The sequence below is a fragment of the Anabrus simplex genome, chromosome 5 (genome assembly GCF_040414725.1).
Source record: "Anabrus simplex isolate iqAnaSimp1 chromosome 5, ASM4041472v1, whole genome shotgun sequence".
NCBI lineage: Eukaryota > Metazoa > Arthropoda > Insecta > Orthoptera > Tettigoniidae > Anabrus > Anabrus simplex.
Genome location: NC_090269.1, coordinates 430,287,157 through 430,306,396, shown reverse-complemented (window position 1 = coordinate 430,306,396; position 19,240 = coordinate 430,287,157). Strand labels below are relative to the sequence as shown.

The window sequence follows — 19,240 nt, the reverse complement described above, 5'->3', positions numbered from 1 at the left end:
TGGTCAAGTTTAAGTGAAAGGTTTTGAAAGAAAAGTGAGTTTTTAAACATCTTTGTTTGCTCTGTCTGTTACTACACTCTGCACAGTCTTTTGTTATCTTCTGAGCTTATTACTTGAAGTTCAGTGGCTTGTCGTCTCAAGAGAAAAACTGTCAGCCTGCATAGGTCAGATATTAGATGGCTGATCTGATCACATTTTGACACGTCTGCTCCTAATCGGTCCAGATGCTGAAATATACCGGCACTTATCGCTAGTTTTACTGGCATGTAAATGAACTCCTACACGACAACATTCTGGGACCTAGGACCTTAAAAGTTGCTACTGGGGCATTTAAAGAATAACAGTGATTCAACAGGAAGAACTATCCAAAAGACTATAAACTGTTGGTTTGTAATGTGATATTACCCAATAGTTGCTAAAAGAACAAATTCTGCCATTTACACACACTATTCTTAGAATAAGTGTATGTGAGTTTCAATGTATATGCACTGCAGGAGATAATGATGCCACAAATATTTAAAATACTGTCACGCTCCTGTTCGACAATTCTTGGTTTGATATTTGTTATAACATTATTGTTGCAATTTCCATTATAAGAGGTACATTACAACAATTCAATCACTCACCACTTATCTGCATTGAGTGCTGTCAGACATGGCAGATTTCTTATCAGTTGTTACCTTGTCTTTTCATAGATGATTTATAAGAAGTTAGAAATTTCTTGAACACCTGCCTTCGTAATCCATACATTCTTTTCCTATTAATGGATCATCATCATCATCATCATCATCATCATCATCATCATTTCCCTTTATCCAGCTGTGGCCATTTGGCGCAAATATGGTTCCTCTCCACTTTCTTCGGTCTTTCCACCACACCTCCTCCAACACGGTGTCCCAGTCCAAGTTTCTTTCTATAATGCTACGTTGGATGGTATCCTTCCATCTCAATTGTGGTCGTCCACGGCCTCTCCTTCCTTGGATTTGCATTTCCATCACCTTTTTTTGGCATTCTTTCGTCGCTCATTCGCTTTATGTGCCCAAACCATCTTAGTCGGCTCTTCTCTATTCTATCATTCATTTTTTCCACTCCAATTTATTCCCGGATTTTCTCATTCCTTATTTTATCTCTTCTACTCTTCTGTATCATACTCCTCAAGAACTTCATTTCGGCTGCCTGTATTCGACACTCATCCTTCTTTGTCATTGTCCTAGTTTCTGCTCCGTAAGTTGTTATGTGTACATAATACATCTTGTACATAGTATCCTTTGCTTCCATTGGCACATCTTTGTCCCATAACATGTTTCTTACACTGCGATAGAAACAACTTGCAGCTTGAATCCTTTTACTAATCTCAGCATCCAGTCGAGCATTCTCCATTAATTCACTCCCCAGGTATTTAAACATTTCCACTACTTCCAGGGGCTTGTCTGCAAGTCTAATCTGACCTTTCCCATCTTTCTCCCCTCTAGTCATAACAAGAGTTTTACTCTTTTCTACACTTATTTTCAATCCACATTCTTCGATCTTCCCATTCACCACATTCAACTGTTCTTGAACCTTCCTGTCATCTTCTCCCCAAATCACAATATCATCTGCAAATAACATCATGTTCATTTCTCTTCCTCCATATGCTGCTTTTGCTGTTCTCATGATGTCATCCATTACTATTGTAAACAGGATTGGTGATAGAACACTCCCCTGTCTCAGCCCACTAGTTATTTTGAACCAACTTGTCCTGCCAACTTGTGTTTGCACGCAACTACAACATTCCTTATAAAATGCCATGATCATTTTTATTAATCCCTGTCCAATTCCTTTTTGCACCAGACTGTCCCAAACTTTCGTCCTGGGGACACTATCATATGCCTTTCAATGTCAGTGAATGTCATCACCATATCATTCCCGTACTCCCAATGCTTTTCCATCAGGTGTCTCATAATGAAAATGGGTTCTACTGTTGACGTTCCACTTCTGAAACCAAACTGATTTTCCTGTATCTGATTCTCAACCCTCAACCTTATTCTACTTTCCAGTATCCTTTACATTATCTTAGCAACATGGGATATTAGAGTATTTCCCCTGTAGTTCCTCAAAACTTTCTTATCACCTTTCTTGAAAATTGGGATGATTATTCCTTTTTGCCAATCCTCAGGGACCTCCTTATTCTCCCAGACATTCCTGAGAACCCAATATATCCACTGCAGGCCTACAGCTCCAGCTGCCTTTATCATCTCCACTGAAATTTCATCTATTCCAGCAGTTTTTCCATTCTTCATCTTTCTTCCTGCCATTTCAATTTCATTCATTGTAATTTCTTTATCCATTTCTTCATCAACTAATTGCCTTTCCTGGTCGTCCATTGAATGACTGTCATCCGTTCTTATGTTCAGCAGCTTCTGAAAATACTCTCTCCATCTATTTCTTATTTCTTCCGGCTTTGTTAAAATTATGCCACTTTCATCCTTCACAAATCTGGTATTTACTTGATCTCTCTTTTTGTTTCTTAAGATACCATACAGTAATTTCTTGCTGCCCTGCATATCATCTCTCAATTTCTGTGTGAATAAGGCCCAGCTTTTCCTCTTTTCTTCCTCCACTACTTTCTTAGCCAAATTCTTTGCCTCCACATATTTTCTTCTACTTTCTTCAGTCTTAGATGTTTTCCATGCTTTCCATGCCATTTTCTTTTCCTTCACTTTAATCATTACCCTATCATTCCACCAGTGTGTTTCTTTGTCTTTCACCTTTCCTGATGTTCTACCACACACCTTTTCTGCATGGATATTTGTCTTAATTTCTCATCATCAATTCCTGATTTTTCTTTATAGTTTGATCCTTCCTATTAATAAAGAACTACATTCAATCTTATTTGCCAGTTAAAAATTGATGCCATCCATTCACTGACAGCATGGAACATACTGCTTAGTATAGAACTTATCTCCTTACTCAGAAGTTTTTCCAGCCTAAGATTGCAACATTTTGTAACTATTTTTTTGGAGAAATCACCCAGAACAAGTCATGCTCCTTTCCTTTGTCTATCAAGTACACCTAGTACACAGCAGAACCATATTTTAATTGCGGCTTTACCAGTGACTTAAATGCTCCCTTGTGTGCATCCTTACTATAACTCTTAAAGACTCATAACCACATGACAAGATCTGTAACTTTTATTTACATATCTGTGTGGTTAACACAATGAAGACCTTTTCTTATATTAACACCAAGGTGTTTCCATTAGACTCTAATGGGCTCAGTGGCTTAGATGGTTGAGGTGCTGGCCTTCTGACCCAGCTTTGCAGGTTTGATCCTGGTTCAGTCCGGTGGTATAAGAAAGTTCTCAAATATATCAGCTTTGTGTCGTAGACTTACTGGCACGTGAAAGAATTTCTGTGGGACTAAGTTTCACCATCTCAGAAAACCATAAAAGTATTTAGTAGGACTTAAAGCCAATAATGTTGTTGTTATTATTATTATTATTATTATTATTATTATTATTATTATTATTATTATTATTATTATTATTATTACTATTATTATTATTATTATTACATTAGAGATGGTTCATGTTTGTGGGTTACTGTAGTCACGTCCTAGTTTGTGAACCATGGGCAACGGCTGAGTGGCCTAGTAAGTGGTCCTGAGAGTCGGGATACCAGTTGCTATGGAATGGGAGTGGGCATCTCGGACATATTCTGAGTCGTGGTCCTCCTCGTGCTCAGGCGGCTAGGACTATACAATTCACCGGTGGTCCATAAACTGTTAGAGGAGAGATCCTCACTTGGACTATGTGCAAGTAGGGCAGCATCCTGCTTCATTAATTTACCGAGCTCAGAACACTTTAAGCAAGCCTCGGACCTATGGGAGTAATGGAATCCCACTCCCATTTGACAGGCGAGGGACTCCTTGGAAACAATTTGGCGAACAAAATGGAATTCGATGGGGAGCTATCAATATTAATGGGGCTTATGTAAGAAAGAAGGTAGAACTGGCTGAGTCAGCCAAGAGGATGCATCTGGATGTGCTACGAGTAAGTGATATTCGGGTAAGGGGAGATAATGAGGAAGAAATAGGAGATTATAAAGTGTACTTGATGGGTGTTAGAAAGGGAAGGGCAGAGTCTGGGGTAGGGCTCTTTATCAGGAATACCATTGCACGCAACATTGTTTCTGTTAGGCACGTAAATGAGCGAATGATATGGGTAGATTTGTCAGTTGGAGGAATTAGGACAAGAATTGTGTCCGTGTATTCACCATGTGAGGGTGCAGATGAGGATGAAGTTGACAAGTTTTATGAAGCATTGAGTGACATCGTGGTCAGGGTCAACAGCAAGGATAGAATAGTGCTAATGGGCGATTTCAATGCGAGAGTTGGGAATAGAACTGAAGGATACAAAAGGGTGATTGGTAAATGTGGGGAAGATATGGAAGCTAATGGGAATGGGAAGCGTTTGCTGGACTTCTGTGCTAGTATGGGTTTAGCTGTTACGAATACATTCTTCAAGCATAAGGCTATTCACCGCTACACATGGGAGGCTAGGGGTACCAGATCCATAATCGACTATATCTTAACCGACTTTGAATTCAGGAAATCTGTTAGGAATGTACGAGTTTTTCACGGATTTTTCGATGATACAGACCACTATCTGATCTGTAGTGAACTAAGTATCTCTAGGCCTAGGGAAGAGAAAGTGAAATCCGTCTGCAAACGAATAAGGGTAGAAAATCTCCAGGACCAGGAAATTAGACAGAAGTACATAGATATGATTAGTGAGAAGTTTCGAACAGTAGACAGTAAGCAGGTTCAGGATATAGAAAGTGAATGGGTGGCATACAGGGATGCTGTAGTAGAAACAGCAAGGGAATGCCTAGGAACAACTGTGTGTAAAGATGGGAAAAGGCAAACATCTTGGTGGAATGATGAAGTGAGGGGAGCCTGTAAACGTAAAAAGAAGGCCTATCAGAAATGGCTCCAAACAAGGGCCGAGGCAGACAGGGATTTGTACGTAGATGAAAGAAACAGAGCGAAACAAATAGTTGTTGAATCCAAAAAGAAGTCATGGGAAGATTTTGGTAATAACCTGGAAATGCTAGGTCAAGCAGCAGGAAAACCTTTCTGGTCAGTAATAAAGAATCTTAGGAAGGGAGGGAGAAAGGAAATGAACAGTGTTTTGAGTAATTCAGGTGAACTCATAATAGATCCCAGGAAATCACTGGAGAGGTGGAGGGAATATTTTGAACATCTTCTCAATGTAAAAGAAAATCATCATGGTGGTGTTGCAAACAGCCAAGCACATGGGGACGAGGAAAATGATGTTGGTGAAATTATGCTTGAGGAAGTGGAAAGGATAGTAAATAAACTCCATTGTCATAAGGCGGCAGGAATAGATGAAATTAGACCTGAAATTGTGAAATATAGTGGGAAGGCAGGGATGAAATGGCTTCATAGAGTAGTAAAATTGGCGTGGAGTGTTGGTAAGGTACCTTCAGATTGGACAAAAGCAGTAATTGCACCTATCTATAAGCAAGGGAACAGGAAGGATTGCAACAACTATCAAGGTATCTCATTGATTAGTATACCAGGCACAGTATTCACTGGCATCCTGGAAGGGAGGGTGCGATCATTCGTTGAGAGGAAGTTGGTATGAAAACCAGTGTGGTTTCAGACCACAGAGAGGCTGTCAGGATCAGATTTTCAGTATGCACCAGGTAATTGAAAAATGCTACGAGAGGAATAGGCAGTTGTGTTTATGTTTCATAGATCTAGAGAAAGCATATGACAGGGTACCGAAGGAAAAGATGTTCGCCATACTGGGGGACTATGGAATTAAAGGTAGATTATTAAAATCAATCAAAGGCATTTATGTTGACAATTGGGCTTCAGTGAGAATTGATGGTAGAATGAGTTCTTGGTTCAGGGTACTTACAGGGGTTAGACAAGGCTGCAATCTTTCACCTTTGCTGTTCGTAGTTTACATGGATCATCTGCTGAAAGATATAAAATGGCAGGGAGGGATTCAGTTAGGTGGAAGCAGTTTGGCCTATGCTGACGACTTGGTCTTAATGGCAGACTGTGCCGAAAGCCTGCAGTCTGATATCTTGGAGCTTGAAAATAGGTGCAATGTGTATGGTATGAAAATTAGCCTCTCGAAGACTAAATTGATGTCAGTAGGTAAGAAATTCAACAGAATCAAATGTCAGATTGGTGATACAAAGCTAGAACAGGTCGATAATTTCAAGTATTTAGGTTGTTTGTTCTCCCAGGATGGAAAAATAGTAAGTGAGATTGAATCAAGGTGTAGTAAAGCTAATGCAGTGAGCTCGCAGTTGCGATCAGCAGTATTCTGTAAGAAGGAAGTCAGCTCCCAGATGAAACTATCTTTACATCGGTCTGTTTTCAGACCAACTTTGCTTTACGAGAGCGAAAGCTGGGTGGACTCAGGATATCTTATTCATAAGTTAGAAGTAACAGACATGAAAGTAGCAAGAATGATTGCTGGTACAAACAGGTGGGAACATTGGCAGGATGGTACTCGGAATGAATAGATAAAGGCTAATTTAGGATGAACTCGATGGATGAAGCTGTACGCGTAAACCGGCTTCGGTGGTGGGGTCATGTGAGGCGAATGAAGGAGGATAGGTTACCTAGGAGAATAATGGACTCTGTTATGGAGGGTAAGAGATGTAGGACCAAGATGACGATGGTTAGACTCGGTTTCTAATGATTTAAAGATAAGAGGTATAGAACTAAATGAGGCCACAACACTAGTTGCAAATCGAGGATTGTGATGATGTTTAGTAAATTCTCAGAGGCTTGCAGACTGAACGCTGAAAGGCATAACAGTCTATAATGATAATGTATGTATCTATGTAATGTTATTACATTAGACTCCATGATGTTCTTTCACTCCTTCAACACAATAATTAACACTGCAAGGACTTTTACTCTTTGCAAACCGTCAACCTGTCATTTAACCCCCTTTTTCCACCATACTGTTATCCAATGTCCATATAACGATTTTTTGGTGGTTCTTTTTGCAGTTGCTTACAATCCTGTAACTTACTAATTACATAACATAGTGTAACATCATTTGCAAAATGTTTTACCTTTTACCAAAGTTCTTTGCTCCCTGTACGGTATGAGAAAATATAATGGTCTGATGATACTGCTTTGGGGAACAACCCCTCTCTTAATCATTACATGGTCCAGTTCCTTGGCTGATTGGTTTGGAAAACTTAACTTTAAATGACTTGGGGACTGGGTATTTGTATGTCTCCATAATTAATGAATCGCACACACCACATACAACATTATCCTCCACTACATGCAGTCCCAATGCACAACAGATACCATACTATAAATAAAATAAATCATTACGTGGTCAGATAATGTTTCATCTAAACTAAATCACTGAGTTCGGTGTCAGACATTTACAAATATCACAATTAATGATATTTAGTGCCAATATCGAAGCTGAAATCTTGTAACATACTACTCCTTTTGTTCATGAACTTGCAGAGTTATTAAAAATGATTCACTACATTTTGGAAATCTGTCGCTGGTAAAGTATTTCCTGTAATATAATGCTTGGTACACTGTAAGAAACATAAAGGTGTTCAGTGGGTCTTGTTTCTGTCACACTATGTACATGTAGGTGGTAGTCTAGTTCAACTCATACACATTGCATCTCACCATCGATGGACATAAGAACAGCATTGGTGCCATCCTGGAGGTCAATTCTTGTTGGTGGAAATTTAAGGTAATTGCTGATTTTGGAACATCACCCATTTTTCCCTCTCGCTCGCTCTCTCCTCCTTTCAGTGTTTTGACCCAGCCCGCTGATGGCTTTATATGTCTGGCAATATAAAGAATACATAGTGATCTAACTGCCCGTATTAACTTTCTTAATGAATGTATATTAAAATATGGTCAAATACCTCATATCTTAGATTTATTTTGTATGGTACAGATGTGTGAGACCTCACGTAGGCATAATATAAGTAATGTCATTTGTAATTGGGAGATAGTTGGTTTGAACCCCACTGTCGGAAGCCCTGAAGATGGTTTTCCGTGGTTTCCCATTTTCACACCAGGCAAATGCTGAGGCTGTACCTTAATTAAGGCCACGGCCGCTTCCTTCCCATTCCTAGGCCTTTCCTATCCCATCGTCGCCATAAGACCTATCTGTGTTGGTGCAACGTAAAGCATATAACAAAAAAAAAAGATGAAGTCTGCGGATTGCCTTCTTACTCCCCACGGGTCAGGGATCTATGCATTTCTCGCCCTCTCTTTGCTGTATTGTATGCTAGTATAACATCCTCCTTTATTAATCAATCCTTTCTGAAGGATATGAAATTCAAGCAGTTCTGGGAATAGATTATTTATCTGTTTACACTTGCGCTGATGGCCGTAATGTATCTTCTGTTAACCAAGTCAAATAAAACTGGGTTCTCAACATAGTTGCCAGTTTGTCTGTACCTATAATTTTTGGCACCAACTTCATGCACTCAACTGGCTTATCGATTGATTTCATATCTCACACCTTCGCCTTCCATTTTTGCTTGGAGGAAGACTTTCCCTTTGAGACACCCACTGGAAACAAATTTGTCTCTTCTGTGTCCAATAATGATTTGCTATTACCCTTATGTGACATCTCCGAGGAGCAACTTTCTGCTTTTATCAGTCTTCTAAAGAAATTTCCTGATGTACTGACTTCTGACTTTTGTTGTGCAAAGAATTTCACATATTGGATTGAAGTAAGGATGATACCTCAGTTATTTAGTAGATATTTATTGTAATAATTAATTTCAATGAGCCAAAGACTGATACAGAGGAATTGTACAATGCAAAATATATTCAGTAGTGGATCTACAAATTCTGATAACAGAACATATATATTGAAAAGTAATGTTTTCTCTGCATTATCAATAGAATTATGGTTTCCTATTCTGTTTATATTTCTCCTGTTGAGCTCAAGGCATCGGTGTTACATCCGGTGTTTTCTGGAATTTAAAATTAATACTGTGCACTACTTCTAGTCAGGTCAATTCCTATAGTATACCCGGATATTGAAATTTAAAAATGCAGATCTTTAATTTATTATCTTATTTGTTGTCTTTCCTATCTTTCCTATCTTCCCTGGTTTGGAAACATCTGTTCCGTTTAATCAGTACAATTGTAAATGCTATTCAGATGAAATCCAAACCTGGATTACTGTTTAAAGATGAATCTATCTAAGATATCTTGTCCTGTTATTCCACTCAGCCTCAAAGTATTATTATTATTATTATTATTATTATTATTATTATTATTATTATTATTATTATTATTATTATTATTATTATTTTAATGATCTCTCGAATGTCCTTCCTGGAATCTGTTTGTGTGTTCCAGTATCTATAGATATATATACATTGCTCCCTAAAATTCATATGGCTGCCAATTATGTTAGCCATCATGTTATCCTTAGCTGATTTTTTTCCCTGAATTCAATTTCCTAGCCATTACCTTCAATCTCTCATTACTCCCGCAACCATTCCTAACTCTTATTTCTTTCTAATCTGCACCCTTTATTTTCCTGTTATAATGAAATGGGTCTTCACTATTCCTTACCACATTTAAAGGTACATGTCTATTTGCACACTCTTCAACAATTGCTTTAAATCTGTCCCATAGGCTGTTTACATTTTAATAATAATAGATTTATTGCAGCTAATAACCCATAATCCTAAAAACTAAACAGTTGTAGCGAAAATGAAAAGGTTATTCACAACGTAAGTCCTTGAGAGAACCCTGTCTCCTGTTACACCGCTCAGCATGATATCATTCACATTTCTGTCCACATAATTCAAAGATGAACACTGATGCTGGCTCATGGAAAGTGGAATACATGCACTGAAAATCGAGTTACTATATATCATATATCATAGTCAGGTGCTTTCCAGTCTTAAAATGTCATGACTTCAGTTGCGTAGAAGTCAGACCATATTTCTTTCTTCTTAGCTTGTAGTTCTGTTGGCAGGTCTTGGTAGGTGGCTGTGGATGGTAGGTGCATATGTAGTCTTATGTTGTCAATATAAAAGGATTCCCTGGCTAATTCATATAGTCTGGATGGGGTGTCTTGTGACAAACACAAAATCATCTTCAGAAAAGTTACCTTTGTGTTTTCTCAAATTTCTTTAAGGTTGTTCTTAGTGAGATAGGGCTAAAGAACTTGTATCGTATGAGTAGCAATGGGACTTACATTACTAAAGAAGATCTTCGTAGCCGTGTCAATTGATAGTCTTTGAAGCAGTTTGATGTTGCTTATTGCTGTTACTGCTGCTGTTGCCCTCTTGATTACATGTTTCATGAAGGAGCGTTTGGAGGTCTGCAAGGTTACGCCAAGATAGTTGAAATCATTAACAATTGTAGTAATCTTGTTCATAGGACAGTTGATCCATGACGGCAACACTGCCACCCTTTCAGGATATCATGTGAACCGTTTTGTCCATCTTTAACTAGAATTTATTGTTTATCTTTTTTTGGCCAGGATACCAATAGATCCCAGCATTTTTGTATGTCTTCAAAATTGGAAAAGCCAAGGGCCATATCATCTGCATGGGTATGTAGAGAGATTTGCCCTTGAAATCCCTTCAGTATTTCCATAACTTCTGCAGTGATTAGGTTTTAAATAAGAGTAGCTAATCAGGTCACCCTGTAGAACACCCCTCATCTGGATGCTAGCGTGAGGATTGAAGATTGTCTCTTACAGTTTATCAATAGGAATCTGATGATCCAGCAGATCGAAAGTCTTTTTGTAGTCTATAAATATATGCTATTTACCTCTGATATGTCTCAGAGCTTTTCTGACGTCTTCCAGTAACTTCTGAATCATGTGTAAAGTTGATCTGAATTTCATGACCCTGTATCGTTGGTCAGGGATGAGTTTGGTAGTTAGCGAGGTGAGCCTATCCGTTGGAACTTTGCAAAAGACTTTGAAGATTGCATTTTATAAAGCAATACCTCTATACAAATGAGGAGAGTCCGGGTTTCCTTTACTTGTATATAGTATCCTCAGTAAGGAGGTTTTCCAGCTGGATGGTATTTAGTTCATCTCTAAACACTTGTTGAAGAGTCCAGTCCATATTTTTTCCAGAAAAGGAAAGGCGCTTTTCAGGTGTTCATTATAGATATTGTCTGGGCCAGCAGCTTTCTGGTTTTTTGGTCCCAATATTGTTGTTCTCATCTCATCCTCCATAATGGTAGGAAAACTGCAGTTTTCTCTTGGGTTTGTTATTTTCTGTGCAGTTCCATCTGTGAGAATATGTCAGAAGTGGTTTATCCATGTATGCATGTCAGAGGATTGACAGAATTTAGGGGATCTTGGCTTCATTGCATCAAAGGGTTTTTATTGGTGGCTTCTACAATTTCTTTTCCTTCCTCTTCCGTCCAGACAGCCCTTTTTTTGTTTTAGGAGTGTCTTGTATTCTCATCTTAAGACATTATAATCTTGTAGATGCTTGTGAATCCTAGACGATTTTTCTGTATGAAGTAGTATAAGAACCTTTTCTCGTAGCTGGGGTGGTGTCGAACCATTGTTCCGATCTTCTTGTCTTCAGATGGGAAATTATTTGTGCATTTTTAATGGTTTGTTAATGCTTTAACACAGCTGATTAATCTTCCCTTGTTGGATCACTCCTATTACTTCATTGGAAGCTAAAGCGAAATCTTCAAGACTACTGATGTTTATACTTCCTTTTATCAATATTTTTTTCCTACCGTTTCGCTTGGAGGTGGAGTGTATGTATCTTTCTTCACAGTTAATGGACGGTGTTTTCTTGAGGAAGCCATGTGTGAGTAGTTGAGTATCTTTATATATATATTGCCTTAATGGCTGTACTTACAAATATCAGATTTATCATAGTCATACCATTGTTGTGAGGCTGGGATCATTTAAAAGTTTAAATCTTTCTCCCTCCAGGTATTCAGTAACTGTGTTGTATATTGTGCATCTTCTCTATCGATGTGGCAATTTAAATCTCCTGGCAGGATGGTATCTGTTTGAGATTGTATGACACTGAACACTATTTACATTTTTATTTACCATTTTCAGTTGATAGTACTTGCTTTTCAAAAATTTCCCCATTCCCCTCTTATCAGCCATATCGTATTGCCTAATAGTCCTACTTTACAACATTCCTTTCTAACAGATTTATTTTGAACTCTTACAGAGACAGCTTCATTATCACTTATACCATCTATAACTTCATCTGATTTAATCAGCACCACATCTAGAATATTTTTCTTTCTAGTTGGTTCCATCACTTTCTCATTCAGCTGTCCTTACCATAATAACTTATTCACCATTTGTTGGTCATGCTTTCTGTCATTCGCTTTCCTTCCCAGGTAACATTTGGCAAGTTCAGATCACCCATTACAATAACATTCCTTTCTGTGTCCTTCCCCACATAGCTGATTATATTATCAAATAATTCTGCATCATTGTCATTGCCAGCCTTGCCAGGTCTGTACACCCCATAAATATCAAATTGCCTGTTGTCTTGAGAAATAAGTCTTTCACTTAGAATTTCATGTTCCCCATCCTTAATTTTTTCATAGCTTACAAATTCTTCTTTCACCAGTATAAATACTCCCCCTCATATCATTTCTAACCTGTCTCTACGATAAACACTCCAAATCCATTAGAAAATGTCCGCATCCATAATATTACTTCTCAGCTATGATTCAGTTTCTGTTACAATATCTGATAAATATTTACCTGTCAAATTTCTTTATTCTATTCCTTTCTTTACAATACTTCTACAGTTTAAGACTAACAATTTTATCTCATGTTTACTCAACTTTATGCTTCCTATACTGTCATCACCGTTGCCTGGTCCATCCCACCTCCCTGAATGTACCTTCCTATAATTCTTCTAGACAAACCTCCTCAATTATATGTACCATTGCAGTACAAGCGAAGGCCATCTGTGCTTAGATTCCTATCTCCTGCCCACTCATTAGGTTGTACAAATTTAACTCCATTTTTTCCACATACCCTCTCCATAGTCTCATTTAAATCTTCTTCCAAGACCACCATGTGAGTATGTGGGGAAGAACAAACAATGGATCACCTTCTTGCTTTTAGATTTTGTCCAGCTAAGTGTACGATGAAGGACTTAAGGAGGGCAACACCTGAATTATATGATGTGTTATATTCTGGTCACACAGTAATAGAATTTTTATAACCTATAATTAGCAGTTATGATTGTACTTATTACCTTAATTCTGTACTTTTAGGGTTGATTTAGCTACTGGCATGGTTAAATAAACTTGTAAGTGATCTCTATTTCATTGTACTTGGAATGCTTGCAACAACTGATGCAGCTTCAGATCTGAGTATGTACTCCATCTCTGACTTTATGCATGGATAACAGGTTTCCTGATGTGGAAAGCTATTATATGCTCTCATACAATACACTGGTCATTAAATGTATTATTGAATTCCTTCACACCACCTTGTTTGTCTTTGAAACTTTTATCCCCAGTGATCAAATTACTGGGGAGGTATTAAAGACAATGGGGTGGTACATAGTGCCTTATTTAAAATTTCTCTTTGACTATGTCATAAATAATAGTGTAATACCAAAGGAATGGAAGGAATCTATAATAATACCAATTTATAAAGGAAAGGGTGATAAAAGGAAACCAGAGAACTACAGACCAATCAGCCTGACCAGTATAGTTTGTAAAATACTGGAGAGTTTAATATCGAAGTAATCAGAGGGATATGTGATGATAAAAATTGGTTCATGAGGAGCCAGTATGGATTTAGAAAGAAATTTTCTTGTGAGGCACAACTGGTGGCATTTCAGCAGGACATATCAGATCAGTTGGATTCAGGAGGTCAGTTAGATTGCATAGCCATAGATCTTTCCAAAGCCTTTGATAGAGTGGAACATGGAATATTTTTTATAAAAGAAATTGGAGGGAATAGGATTGGACGTAAGGGTTACACGTTGGATAAAAACATTTCTAAATTCAAGGGTTCAGAAAGTCAAAGTAGGAAATAATGTATCTCAGGAAGAGAAAGTTTGGAAGGGAATTGCACAGGGTAGTATAATCGGTCCGTTACTTTTCTTAATATACGCAAATGATTTAGGGAACAATATAACATCAAAAATAAGATTGTATGCAGATGACATAATTGCTTATAGGGAAATAAACATCATTGAGGATTGTTCAGAATTACAAAGGGACCTTGAAAAAATCCAACAATGGGTTGAAGAAAATAATATGAAGGTTAATGGAGGCAAATCAACTGTTACAACTTTTACAAACAGGAGCTTTAAAACTGAATTTGAATATACTTTGGATGAGGTAGTTATCCCAAAAGATGGCAAGTGCAAATACTTAGGTGTGAGATTTGAAAGTAATTTGCACTGGAAGGGTCATGTGGATGACATTGTTGGGAAAGCATACAGATCGTTACATGTCATAATGAGGCTACTTAAAGGATGCAACAAAGAATTAAAAGAAAAAAGTTACTTGAGTATGGTTTGTCCATTATTGGAATATGCAAACAGTGTTTGGGATCCTCACCAAGAATACCTAATAAAAGAAATAGATAGTGTGCAGAGGAAAGCAGCAAGATTTGTAACAGGGGATTTCAGGAGAAAAAGTAGTGTATCAGAAATGTTAAAGGAACTTGGGTGGGAAACTTTAAGTAAGAGAAGGGAGAAAACTAGACTTATAGGATTATATAGAGCCTATACAGGAGAAGCAGCATGGGGAGATATCCGTGAGAGGCTTCAGTTGGAAAATAATTCTATTGGCAGGACTGACCACAAATATAAAATTAGAAGGAATTTTAGCAGAAGCGATTGGGGTAAATTTTCATTCATTGGGAAGGGTGTGAAGGAGTGGAACAGTTTACCAGGGGTAGTGTTTGATCCTTTTCCAAAATCTGTACAGATATTCAAGAAGAGAATAAACAGCAACAGAGAAAATAAATGAAGTGTTAGAGGGCATTCGACCAGTGCAGGTTATTGTAAATTTAAAAAAATGTGTGTGAATAAATTAATTCCATCCCCTGGTCTAAGGAGTTTGGACAGCCAAAGTAGGGGACTGCCTGTAGGGGTAAAGTACAGTGGGGACTTTGAGGGTCCTGGGACCGCTACGGTAGCTGTGAAGGCCCTTCAGGAAGTCTGAAAAGTGGTGGCAAAAGGGGCTCTGGTTACGACGCAGCAAGTCGTTATGCTACTTAGGATCCAGAACGGGTTAAAAAAAAAGTAAATAAATAAATGCAATGTAAATATTAATCTTATACCAGTTGTATAGTATCATTTGAAGTAATTCCACATACTGTATATCAGTTGACTATATTTGTAAGTAGTACAGGAGATATTATAAGTAGAATTTTATAAACAATATAAATTTATTAAGAATGAGCTGTGTGTTTAATAGAAAACATTGTTAGCGTAAATTGTATAATATTGTATTATAGGAAAATTTTCTTCTCTTGTTAATTTAATATTTAGTGCTTGACAATAATGTATTTTGGTGGACCATTTGCCACCGAGGTGGACACCTCATTTGCAAATAAAGAGATTTTGATTTTTGATTTTGATTTGATTTGATTTTTATTACACTAACATAATCCTTTGAGGGCTTATAGCAGATGTCTGCATAAAATTGTTCCTGCATACATTCTTTACCCTATTTTTTCCATCTTGAATTGTGTAACTTACATTGCACTCTGTTCTCCTCAAAGACAGTTCACTGAATATACTGTGGTGATGTCTCATAACTGGTTATACTTGCATCAGTCCCGTGAGATAACTTTCCTGTTTATTCGGCCCCAGCTGGTAGAAATCATTGAATAGCTGCAGCTTCATATTGGCAACATCTTTGTAAGCATTCTTTTAGTTGGATATTACCTAAAACAATGAAAGCACATGACTTGTTAAGTAACTTACTCACTTATGGAAAAATTCTCAAAGAAAAGTAATGAAACTTCCACTGTATGTTAATTGAGGTAATATGCCATGATGTGTGACTCAGAGCAAGTAGCATGTAGGGACCTTATACGGAGGCAGCCCAGCCCAGGGAGTAGCGCCCCTGCCTACATGAGTCTCAGAGCACGCTGACCTGGTGTGTAGGATCTGGTAAGGGTCCCTGCTCAGTGTTATCAGCGAAGACCTCAAAAGAATCTACAGCGGACCAGATGGACTTCGGAACTGCAGAGATTGTGGAAGAGGCAGCCCCCGGGGAACTATTCATCAGCAGTGTTTGTTTCCCATGTAAGGGGCGGCCTGAATAATTGCTGGCAGTAGCTCTAAAATGTCTTTGAGAGTAGCGAGTTCATCATAACAATAGCCTAAAATGAATGGTGGTAATTATCGACCTTGGAAGAGGTTAGGGCACTCTGCTAAAAACAATGTTCATTTCTCGTACTGGGGGAGCTGTAATAGGTGGACAACCAGCATTTAATATTTTGAAGGAAGGCATAATAAATGTCATGACCCTGACAGGAAAATCGAGTTGATTGATTTTATGGAGCTGGAGAATACTGCAACGATGGGACTGAGTGAGTTCAAGTGGCAGGGAAGGGGCATGAAGAGGGTGAGTAGAGGGTACACCCTATACTGGAGCGGAGGAGGTGAGGCAAAGAATGGAGTAGGAGTGATTGTTAACAAAATTCTGGATGAAAATGTGAATATGCTAGACTATGTTAGTGATAGAACAATCAGAGTACAACTAAAGATGGAAGAAGGAGTAAAAGATTTCATCCAAGTTTATGTACCCCTAACTTGTAACAGTGAGGAAAGTATAGAGGAATTCTTGGAGACACTCAAGGAATTAATCACTGATGTGAAAGTAATAGTCATTTTATACCTCAATGTGCAGGTTGGAAATGACAGAATTGAGAAAGAAGTGATTGGTCCGTTTGGGTATGGAGAAAGAAACAGTGAGGGAGATAAGTTGATTGATTTTTTTTTTTATAGAAGTGGAATAATTGTGGGTAACACTTGGTTTAGGAATATCACTAGATATGGATGGCATGAAAGGAGGACAGAATGAGTTATTGATGAATTTTTGGTTGAGAAAGAAAACCATAAACTGTTATTGGATGCAATAGCACTACCAAATGGGGCATTTGATGGAGACCACAGAGTACTGGAAGCAAAATTGAAAATAGGTAAAATTGTGAGAGTAAAAGAAATAAGACAGGAGAAAATAAAAGCATGGGAATTGAAAGATGAAAGAACTGTGGACAAATTTCAGGAGGAATTAAAAGAGCACATCCCTATATCACAAAATAGAAAGTGTGAAAGAAGAATGGACCAAATTCAAAAACATGTTTGTGCAGAGATGATTTGTAACTTCAGCGAAGGTGAAGGAAAAGGAGAGACACCTTGGTGGAATGAAAAGGTGAAAGCATGGCAAGAATGGAATAGAGATAGAAAAGAAGGAAGTAAGATTAAATATCAGGAAATTAAAAGTAAGTATAAAAGAATGTTAAATGAGGAAAAGAAAAATGTTGGGAGAGATTAACACAAGAGTTGGAAAAGGATATAAATGGTGGAAGAAGGGTGTTGTATGTATTGATATAAAGTACGAGGAAAGAAAAATCTACACAAAATAAGTGGAGGAAGAAAGTGGAAATGTAATAACAGACCTAGAGGAGATAAAGAGTAGGTGGAAAGACTATTTTGATAAACTCCTGAATATGAGAAATTATGTAGAAGAGCGTGTAGAGGTAAATGAGGATGGTCCAGAAATGGAGAGTAATATTGCACTGGCAGAGGTAGAAATGGCTGTTGAACAAGTGAAAACAGGAAGAGCATCAAGGATGGATGAAATATGTCTGGAAATGATAAAGCCAGCAGGACCCATTGGTCTACATTGGTTGTATAGGCTGCTAAGGTGTATATGGAGGAAAAAGCAATTATCTTATGATTGGTGGATACGTGTAATAATACCAGTATTTAAGAAAGGTGACAGGAAGATTTGTGACAAGTATTGAGGAATTACACTGTTGTTAAGTAGCCAAAATATTGGAGAGAATAATAGAAAGGAAGATAAGAGGAAGTTTGGAATGAAATTTAGCAGTATGGATTTTGATAAGGCAGATCAACATTAGACCCTATATTTACCATGAGATTACTGATGGGAAAACAGTGTGAATATGGAAAATATCTTGTTATGGTATTCCTTGATCTAGAAAAGGTATATGATAGTGTTAATAGAGGAAAAGTATGGGAAACCCTGGAAAGAAAAGGATGTGAAAGGCAATGAAGGCAAGTAGTGAAGGCAATGTATGAAATTTGTTCTAGTCATAACCAGACTCCAGTGGGGAGAACAGATTGGTTTAGAAACCAAACTGGACTAAACAGGGAAGCGTAGTATCTCCACTTATGTTTATAATGTTTATGGGTGAAATTCTAAAAGAAACAAAGGCAAGATGTGGAGGGGAATGAAAATATTGTTATTTGTTGGTGACGTAGTGATCTCGGGAGTCAACAATAAAAAAATGCAAATCCAGCTAGAGGCTTTAAATTACAATATTGAGAAATGTAGTGTGAAAATCAGCATAGAGAAGAACAAAATAGTGGTGATGACAAAAGGAGAAAGAGAAGGAAAAAATTTGTTAGTATCAGGAGATAAAACCTTGAGTAGGTTGAATATTTCAAATTTTTGGGGAGTGAAATAATGCAAGACGTAAGGTTGGATAACAAGATCAGCAGAAGGGTACAAGTGGGAATACGTCCTATCAGAATGTAAGCAACCTGGTATGGAACAGAGAAGTTCCTATGAAATGTAAAGTTATAACATACAGGATGTACAATACCCCCCCCTTTATTACCGAGCTTGATAGCTGCAGTCGCTTAAGTGCGGCTAGTCTTAGGGAGATAGTAGGTTCGAACCCCACTGTCGGCAGCCCTGGAAATGGTTTACCGTGCTTTCCCATTTTCACACCAGGCAAATGCTGGGGCTGTACCTTAATTAAGGCCATGGCCACTTCCTTCCCACTCCTAGTCCTTTCCTGTCTCATCATCGCCGAAAGACCAATCTGTGTCAGTGCGACGTAAAGCAACTAGCAAAAAAAAAAAAAAAGAGAAAGAGTAGTGTATCAGAAATGTTTAAAGGAACTTGGGTGGGAAACTTTAAGTAAGAGAAGGGAGAAAACTAGACTTATAGGATTATATAGAGCCTATACAGGAGAAGAAGCATAGGGAGATATCTGTGAGAGGCT

General features: G+C 37.9%; 1 protein-coding gene across 1 annotated transcript in view; it reads left to right on the top strand.

Annotated features, from left to right (window-relative positions):
• The window catches only part of LOC136874605 (uncharacterized), a 108,892-nt gene that overhangs the window by 26,468 nt on the left and 63,184 nt on the right, over nt 1-19,240 (top strand). The gene's annotated exons all lie outside the window — the stretch shown is intronic.